Source organism: Coptis chinensis, chromosome 2 (assembly GCF_015680905.1).
Source record: "Coptis chinensis isolate HL-2020 chromosome 2, ASM1568090v1, whole genome shotgun sequence".
Classification (NCBI taxonomy): domain Eukaryota; kingdom Viridiplantae; phylum Streptophyta; class Magnoliopsida; order Ranunculales; family Ranunculaceae; genus Coptis; species Coptis chinensis.
This window is the reverse complement of record NC_141457.1, coordinates 94,740,249-94,750,636: the sequence shown is the minus strand read 5'-3', so window position 1 is coordinate 94,750,636 and position 10,388 is coordinate 94,740,249. Positions and strand designations below refer to the sequence as shown.

At 40.2% G+C, this 10,388-nt stretch overlaps 1 long non-coding RNA gene across 1 annotated transcript; it reads right to left on the bottom strand.

Annotated features, from left to right (window-relative positions):
* Positions 1-1,475: 1,475 nt before the first annotated feature.
* LOC147519197 (uncharacterized) lies at positions 1,476-2,383 on the bottom strand. The gene is made up of 2 exons (XR_015212077.1): positions 2,296-2,383; positions 1,476-1,606 (listed from the first exon to the last, which is right to left on the bottom strand). It is a non-coding gene; the product is annotated as an uncharacterized LOC147519197 (long non-coding RNA).
* Between the last annotated feature and the right edge of the window lie 8,005 nt (positions 2,384-10,388).

Sequence of the window (10,388 nt, the reverse complement as noted above, 5' to 3'; positions counted from 1 at the left end):
AAAGGTAGAATAAATCTTCCAAGGCCAACAACACCTGATGAACTAAAAGAGTTGTTTCTTGATCAAAGTGAATGTGGCCAACATTTTAGAGAAAACATCCGTTCTTACAATCATATTTTTTTCATTTATTTTGATGGGTGTTGACCTGGATAAAGAAATTGCAAGTGGTAGAGATGGTGTATTTTCATATTGTGCACGGGGTTCTATTTATCAAAGAATAGGGAGCCTCTTACCAACACTTGGTAGCAAACCTAGATTTTTTCAACTGTATGTCTTTGACACTAATCACGAGATTGAAATTCGTCATGTTGAAAATGAAAATTTAAATATACATATTATTTCTAAGATAAAATCTATCTTGGATAATTGCAATAATCCATTTGTAGGTGTGTTTAGACAAATTTGACAAAGGGATGACTTACAACAATGCAGACTAATCATTAAAGAGTTGAAAACTGATCGTAGGGAACACACATTGCCAACAGAATCGCAAGTCACCGCTGCCTTGATTGGTGATAATGATCTAGAACTATTGGAACCAAGAGATATAATAGTTCAAACACAGACAGATCATATTCATCCAATTCCAGACACCGCGTGATGTTACGATCCATTACAGTATCCTCTTTTATTGTCATTTGGTGAATATGGGTGGGATCTAAGTGTACATCGTAGTAGTACAAGAAGAATTAGTTGTCGTGCTTACTATTCTTATATTCTTCAAATATAAACTTCTTCTTTGCTTTTTGCAATATTTTACGGTCTTCCCTTTTTCAAATCAAATTCATTTTTATAATTATGAATAATTCTTTCATTACATATTCCAGATTCGTCCTTGCGAGGCATCTTTGTTCCTTCTTGGTTGTCGCCTTCTTCAACAATTTGTTGTTGACATCCGTGTAAAAATAGAAACAATAACACTCAGATATTATCGTGAAAATCAGGCAAACATTAGAGCTAAATCCGCTTTATTACATTACAGTAATCATTTGTAAGAATTCAATTTCTAACTTTGTATGCTCTTGCAGTCATGCCAAACAACCAAGAGTTCATTTGCAAATTTCATCAACATAATACCTATTTTTTTGGTAAATTAGTTTGTGGCATATGCACTAATATTTACTAAATTACAGGCTGTTAAATACCTCTTCGAATAAATTTATTTGCATCATGGCAGAGCAGCAAAAATCGAATCGGACAAAGAACACAACTAGCGTATTGAAGTGTTTTTTTTCTTATTGAAGTTTTTTGTCAAACCTCTACCTGTATTACTCTAAAACATGTTACATAATATATCCATTCAAACAAATGTAATATGTTATTGTTCTAATTTACATGCTTTCATTCCTTTGCTTTTTTCCACCCCAATTTTTTTTCTTAACACGTGCAACGCACGTGCCCGTTTACTAGTTATAATAATGAGAAAACAGAAATAATTTTTGCACTCTAATAACTATGACAATTTTCTTCTGGCATAACAAAATAAAAACAAAAGTCAGTCAGCCGTAAGTGCCACCCACCCATGTAAATTTCCCATTCGAGCCCAAGAAAGGAAAGCAGGTCCTCCGAAGAAGCCATCCAAATCCTCCTTACTAGTATTGAAGTTCTGTCATCAGAGACAACAATTAAATACCAGAATGTTAGAGTCTTCTTCTCATTTTGTTTTTCTTCCCAGTAAAATAATGTTGTATATAAATGTGAAAGAAATTAGACACAAAAAGTGAAACTGGGACTGAATAACATTTCAACCCAATGAGACGAACACATGAGTTTTGCCTAAAGAAGAGCCTGTGCTATTCCATCACGTTGACACTAAATGGTAAATCCCACAGACTATAGAACAAACCTATCCGGCTATGAAACTTTCAAAGTGAGATAGTTGAATGAACTGCATCGCTGGTTTTAACTCCAAAAAGGAAACCAGAAGGTACAGCCAGTTCACATAAACATCTAGTCCACAATAAGCCACTTGTAGGTACTAAATGCCTTCTATGGAGTGAAATGTCTTCAGATGAGTTTGTTTAAACCGAATATTAAGAAATTGGCATTTTGATGTCACATTGGGATCAGTACGTTACTTCTCGAAAAAACCTACAGTTCAACAGTTCCTACATTGTTCAGGATGTTAATTGAGCTATTTAGTTTCAAAAACATTACACTCAGACTTAACGTGTCAATGATTACATACAATAGATAAGTCTGTTCTCAAACCATGCGCTCTAACTAGATAGTTTGAGAAATAAAAACACTGCAAAATTATGGATAAAATACAATTGAAGTGAATAACCATATCACCTTGAAAACTTTTTGCCATATGGCCTCTTGCACCGTAAAGGCCAGGGGCAAATTAATACCCTGAAGAGCCATCCAGTCTATCTCTTTCTCCCACCTTTCCCAATCCCACCAAACAAAAGAATCTGGAAGGAAGTAAGTTTAGTGCTTCCATTATTGTAAATATATGTACTGAATTTGTATGCAGCTAGATTACTAAGTTATCTACATGATATCATATTGTAAATGATTGCAAAGCAAAGGGAAAAATAACTATTTCACTGAAATTGGACGCCATATGGAAACTTAAAATGGTTCACCTTTGAAGCTGGATTATCTGGCGGTGAAGATTGAAAGACAATAAAAGAAAATATCAAAGGATCTCAAAGAGATTACTATCTACTAACATACTTGATCAAATAAAATTGTCATTGGTACCAATATATGTTTCCCTCTAAAAATTTGTCTGTCCCAATACTGGGTCAAACGATTTTCAAATATGTTGTGAATATAACAGTGCGGAAACAGCGTTACCCACAACAAACGGATCAATCCTACACAAAGATCGATCCTTCAAACTAGACAAGACTTCAACACCCTCCAAGCAATATCCCAACACTTCTCAATATCAAATAACAAGCAAATGAAATAAAACAATCAATGTAAAAGAAGAACAAACCACAAGACGAGATATATCGTGGTTCGGCAATTTGCCTATGTCCACACTGCGAGTTCCAAGCTTTACTAGATGTCCGGAGTAACAGATTACAAGTCTCTCTCAATTCACTCACAAAGAATGAACACTCAACTCACAAAGAATTGTTCTCTTGTAATCACTCTCTTTCTTGGTTTTGGAAAAGTTAGGTTTTCAAAAATCGATTTTGTTTTTATACTAAAACAAAAATCGTGATTATCGTAGCGAGGCCCATAAAACAAAGACACGAAGCTTGGTGGCGTAAAAAATCATCGAGACCGAGCGCTGGCGCTTTGGCTGGTCGCGCTTAAACATATTGAGCCTCGGAGCTGGTCGCTTCTTCTTCGAAAGCGGGCCTCGATCGTGAAAAGCAGAAAAATCCTTTTTCTCTACATTCTCCACTTCGGTGAGGTTTTAACACATAAAACCAAGCTTAACACATCCAAAGAAGATCACATCCAAGAGGGAACACCTCCGCCAAGGAAGACTCGCGAATCGAAATCGCCTCGAAGGGCTATGCCCATAATGTGGCTCTTTCAAACATGTAGAATTTGGAGCAAGTCCAAACGGTGTTGGAACTTAACTCCGGTGGACAACTTTCGTCAAGATATCGGCCAGGATTGTCATGGGTGTCTACTTTTCAAGTGCAACATCACCATCCTCAACGACATCCCAGATAAAGTGATAACGGACATCAATATGCTTGGTCCGACCATGATGAACTTGGTTCTTCGTCAAATGAATAGCACTCGACTATCACAATACAAAGCAACACCGTTTACGCTCAATACCCAAATCATCTAGAAGACCGCTGGGCCATAATGCCTCTTTCAGCGCCTCGCCCGCCATATACTCTGCCTCGGTAGTAGATAGAGTACCAGAAACTGTAGCATAGACCTCCAACTAACGGTGCACCATGCATCGTAAACACATAATAAAGAGTCGATCGTCGTCTATCTAGATCACCCGCATAATCAGAATCCACAAACCCGACGACATAACAAGTGCCTCCACCATAAACTAATCCCACATCCAAGGTACCCTTCAAGTACCTTAGTACCCATTTCACTGCCTCCCAATGCTGCTTCCCAGGATTTGCCATATACCTGCTGACAACACTAACTGCCTGTGAAATGTCTGGGCGTGTGCACACCATAGCATACGTCAAACTGCCCACGACACTTGCATAAGGAACATTTGCCATATGCTTTTGTTCCTACACCGAACTAGGAGAGAACTTAGCTGAAAGCCTGAAATGCCCAGCTAAAGGTGTAGAAACCGACTTTGCATTCTCCATACCAAATCGAGAAATTACTTTCTGAATGTATTTCTTCTGAGATACAACTATCCGTCGCTTCTTCCTATCTCTGTCAATCTCTATGCCCAAGATCTTCTTGGCTCCACCTAAGTCTTTCATCTCAAACTCAGAGCTAAGTTGAGATTTCAACTTGTCTATCTCCACCATGCTTTTGGAAGCAATAAGCATGTCATCCACATAAAGGGGAGATAGATGAAGTCATTTCCACAAAGCCTTCTAAAGTAGACCACAGCGGTCATACTTACTTGGGTGTACTCATGTTGCATCATGAATGTGTCAAAGCGCTTGTACCATGCCCGGGCGATGCATTTTAACCCGCATATTGACTGACCGATTCAATTTGCATACATAATCTTCTTTCAAGAACGACACAAACCCTTCGTGTTGTCTCATATAGATCTCTTCGCCCAAGTCCCCATGCAAGAAAGCAGTTACATCAAGTTGCTCTAACTCCGGTTGAAAGTGAGCAACTAAACTTAATAACACACGAATGGACGTATGTTTGACCACCGGGGAAAATACCTCATTGTAGTCAACTCCTTCCTTCGCGGAAAAACCCTTTGCTACCACTCTTGCCTTGTACCCAAGATCGCCAAACTCGGGGAAGGACCTCTTTCTTTACGAACACCCATTTCTTCGCCGATAGTCCTTTTGCCCTTTGGCAATAAAACTAGGTCCCATGTGTGATTTTTATCAAGAGATTCCATCTCTGCTTGCATAGCTACTAACCAATCTCTCAGAATGAGCATCTCTAACGACTTTCCTTGAAGCTATCCGCTCATCATCTTCGATATTCATTGCATATGCCACTAAATCCACGACCACCAGTGTTTCACCGGCTTCGTGCCCATACTTGTGCATTTCTTTAACTTGTCTCGTGGCCTAGGGTCAGCCACTACAAGTTGAGGATGCTCTTGCTCTTCTTTTTCCTCTGTTCTTTGTGTGGTTCCATGATTTGGTACCTCATCATGATCTAACCGGTCATCTGCCAGATCGGACAACTCAAGCTCATTAGCTTGAACTTCTATAGACTCACCGACTCACCATTACGCCTACTTACTTCGAACATCAAAGATAACACTAAGTCTCATCAAAGGTAACATCTCTGGCGACCTGGGAACTTGTGGGCTTCTAGACACCACAATCGTATCCCTTTACCCCATTTGCGGCCTAAGAATATGGCCTTCTTAGCTTTAGGATCTAGCTTCTTTCCCTCACATGGTAGTAAGTTTGTCGATCCAAACACTCGCAAGATACTATAATCACGGTGGGTTCCGACCACACCTCATAAGGTGTCCCGCAATTTATAGCTGGTAATGGGTGACCTATTGTATAGGTAACACGCCATGGACACCGTGATCGCCCAATACTTTTGCCTAGACCGGCATTAGACAATAAACATCTTGCTCTTTCAAGCAAAGTTCTATTCATCCTCTCGCCATTCCATTCTGGCGTGTGGCCCTCGATCAAGGTGTCCGGCAATTCCGCAATTACAAGATTTAACTCTTGGAAAGGTCCATAGGTATACTCAAGCACCATTGTCGGACCGTAATGTCTTTACCTTCCTATCGTGCGATTCTCAACCCTTGCCTTCCACTTCTTAAATGTCTCAAACACTTCATCTTTTCGATTTCATCATATACACCCACACATAGCGTAGTATGATCATCAATGAATGAGACATAATAGCGTTACCTCCCTTGAAGCCACCTGGAGGTCCCCAAACATCCGTATGCACATAATCAAGGATGCCTTGTTGTCGGTAGGCCGGGTTTTGACTTGAACTTGACTCTGCATTGCTTCCCATAGATGCAATGCTCACGTAACCCCATACTTGGCTTCTTCAAGTTCTTCAAGAACCCTCTTTGCTGCACAACTCGGACAAACCCTTTTCACTCATATGCCCTAAACGATATGCCACATCTTAGTGCACTCGTAATCATTACTACATGCACCCATCGCTACATCGCTTTATCACCGTACTACCAATCGTAGTATACAAGGTTCCATATTTTTTACCCTTCATAACAACTAAAAGAGCCATTAACAATATTTAGGACTCCACCTTCTCCCACAAACTTGTGGCCTTTGGAATCCAAGGTACCAAGAGAAATAAGACTTTTCTTTAGCTCGGGAACATGTCTCACATCGGTTAGAGTCCTCACTACACCATCATACATCTTGACCAGATAGTTCCAATTCCTACCGCCTTACAAGCAACGCCATTACCCATTAAGACAGAACCACCATCAATGCTCTCATAAGACGTAAAACCACTTTCTATTCGGCACATATGATAGGAACATCCGAATCAAGAATCCACCTCACCGGTCATATAGTCTTGTGTGGACACACAGTGAACTCATCCCTCTTCAGAGTCTCAAGCATAATTTGCCTCAAATTTTGCCTTACCTTTCTTCGACCATCTCTCTTGTTGTTCTTTTTCGGTGAGGACAATTACTTGCGTAATGTCCTTTTTCATTGCAATTGAAAGAATGTACATGTTTTAAAGGCTTCTTTGACTTGGACCTAGAATTATCATTACTTGAATAATTCCGTTCGCATAATTTCCTCTTGCCACTAGCCCCCGACTTGCATCAATGCTATTCTCTACGCGTGTCTTCTTCATCAACTCATAAGAAAGAAGTGCACTCTGAACTTCGCCAAGATCGCGACTTCTCTCGCTCATGAATGTAGTCATTAGATGCTCATAGCTTTCGGCAAGGAGAATATTAAACATGCTTTGATCCTCATCATCCATCTTCATACCAACATTCAAATAATCCGCTAGACGCCGACGGAACTCACTAACGTGCTCTTGCATCGCGTTGAACCATCGACCATCATGTACCGATAAAGACGCTTTAAGGTACATCTTGTTAAATCATGCTCTTGGTCATATACATAGACTCTAGTTTGAGCCAAATACCGGCAGCGGTATTTTCTCCCATCACACTATACATGACCTCATTAGCAAGACATAACCGGATTGATGAACATGCCTGAAGATCGAACTCTTCCCAATCATCATTACTCATACTTCGCCTTTAGATTTAATCCCCTTTAAAGCCTTCAGGTAAACCTTTGTTGGATAATGATGTCATTTACTTGGACTTGCCAAATCCCAAAGTTATTCTTCCCATTAAACTTCTCTACTTCAAACCTTGCGTTTGACATCTTGGGAGCCATCTTTCAAGTTACACACAATAACCCAAAAAACAGTTTCACCTCGGAATTTAATCGAACACCTTGTCTACACAAATTTCGAGTACTAAACTCAAAATCCTAGGTCGTATACCTAAGCTCCGATACCAATTGTTGTGAATATAACAGTGCGGAAACAGCGTTACCCACAACAAACGGATCAATCCTACACAAAGATCGATCCTTCAAACTAGACAAGACTTCAACACCCTCCAAGCAATATCCCAACACTTCTCAATATCAAATAACAAGCAAATGAAATAAAACAATCAATGTAAAAGAAGAACAAACCACAAGACGAGATATATCGTGGTTCGGCAATTTGCCTACGTCCACATCGCGAAGTTCCAAGCTTTACTAGATGTCCGAGTAACAGATTACAAGTCTCTCTCAATTCACTCACAAAGAATGAACACTTTCAACTCACAAAGAATTGTTCTCTTGTAATCACTCTCTTTCTTGGTTTTGGAAAAGTTAGGTTTTCCAAAAAACTGATTTTGTTTTTATACTTAAAACAAAAAATGATTCTTTGAGCGAGGCCCTTGCAAACAAAAATCTGGAAGGCTGGCGCTTCCCTTTTTGGCTGGGCGCCAAAATCATCGGATAATCGAAAGCTGGGTCAAAACATATTGAGTTCTTTGGGCGTCGCTTCTTCGGCCGCGGCCTTCTCGATCGTGAAAAGCAGAAAAAATCCTTTTTTTTCTCTACAAAATAGTAACATTTATATCACTTAAATGTGGAGTTAATTATCGTAAGAGATTGTTGGGGTTTATACCAATATCAATCGATTCCCCTACTATACAGATAACTTGTATTTTAACACAGTTCAACTCCAGATAAATTCTAAATATCAATTACAGCATATACTAACATGCCCAACTCGCTAAACAACTATTAACAACATATAATAATGTAAAACATAATTAAACACATACCACAACACAAAGATATATCGTGGTTTGGCCAATGGTGCCTACTTCCACAAGAGCTAATTCTTTATAAATTGGGAATGAAGATTACAATCTCTCCTTTCAGTCTCTCACCTTACTAGATCACTCTTATCTCTTTACAGAGTTGTCTCTCTGTAAATGTTGCCTCTCAATCTTGATAGCTTTCAAGATTGGGTTTCTCTCTTTGTTCTTGTGTATTTTCGTGTCTCTTCCGGGTGTTAAGTTTTGCCAAAAACTCTAACTCTTATTGCAAACTCGCGGTCCACAAAAAATATAATCCTTCTGAAAATAGGCTTGAGCGCAGGGTGAGCCTCGAGCAAGAACAAGCTGAGCACGGGGCGCGCTGACATGCCTGGAGGTCGACCAAGGCATGAGCGCGGGGTGTGCCTCGAGCAAAGCAAACTGAGCGCATGGCGCGCTGAAGCTCCTGGATGTTGAGCAAGGCATGGGTGCATGCTGCACCTCGTGCAAGACCAAACTGAGCGCAGGGTGCGCTCAGCCTTCTTCATGCAGGCCGAACTTCAGTTCCTCCTCATGTGAGGGATAACTCCAACAATCTCCCCATCCCGAATAGTGAGTGGGGCTTCCTCCATGCAATTTCCAAATCAACAGGAGGAGTGTGTTGCCGTTCCGGCAATAGCACAACAAACATCAAATTTACCTTTCGGTAAGACTTTGGTCATCATATCCGACCTGTTCTTGTCGGTATGGATCTTCTCGATACACAAATGCTTGTTTTCGAGTACTTCTTTAATCCAATGATAACGCACGTGTATATGCTTGGATCTAGAATGAAAACTCGGATTCTTACTCAAATGGATAGCGCTCTGACTGTCACATAGAACTACAAATTGTTTATGCTTTAGCCCTAGTTCGTCGAAGAATCTCTTCATCCATAGTAACTCTTTGTAACACTCAGTGGCTGCAATATAAATACGTAGTGGAGTGGGGCAACACACTTTTACAACTTTGATTGCCAAGAAACTGCTCCCCCTGTAAAAGTAACCAGATAATCGGAGGTGGACTTCATCGAGTCAACATCACCTGCCATGTATGCATCAGTGTAGCCTTCAAGTAAGGGCTTACTTCCACCAAATCACAAACATGATTTGGAAGTGCCTTTGAGATATCTCAATATCCACTTAACACCTTCCCAATGCTCCTTCCCCAGATTTGACAGAAATTGGCTTACAACGCCCACGGCGAAAGCTATATCCGGTCGTGTACACACCATTGCGTACATCAAGTTGCCCACTGCGGATGCATAAGGAATCTTTTCCATTTGACTCTGCTCATGCTCACCCTTTGGACACATCTCTTTGTAGGGCTGGTCATGAGACTCGGTGCTCGTGAGTAACTCGATGCTCACTCGTTTTGAAATCGGCTCATGCTCGCTCATGAAATAATATGAATCAAATATGAGCTTAGTTTTAGGCTCGTTTCAGGTTCGAGTTCGAGTCGAGTAGCTCGCGAGCTACTCGTTATTTTTTCAAATTATTATTTTTTCTATACATCATATATGATCCATAAAAGCTACTCGTTATTTTATTAAATTATTATTTTTTCTATATATCATATATGATCCATAAAAATACCCACTAACCCAGGCCCATAAACATATTAACCCACAAGATAAAACCCTAAAAAATAGCCAAAGCACCAAAACTTTGAGGCCGCTCTCAATTCATGAGTTGGGTTTCTCAAAGAGAGAGAGGTCTTTTCACCCTAGATTTGAGCACTTGATTTCGGCAGTAGGACAAATCGAGCTGTGATGAATCAAGTGTTGCTGTGGAACTCAATCTAGCTATCTTTCTTTATGAAGGCAGCTTTCCTCATTCGCCCCAGTTCGAGATTGTAGATCGGAAGCTGCAGCCTTTTGTTTCAAACTTTCCTATACATTCAGCTGGAATAAAACCTTCCTTCGAGCGTGTTCTAAGGGCATGGCTCTCCC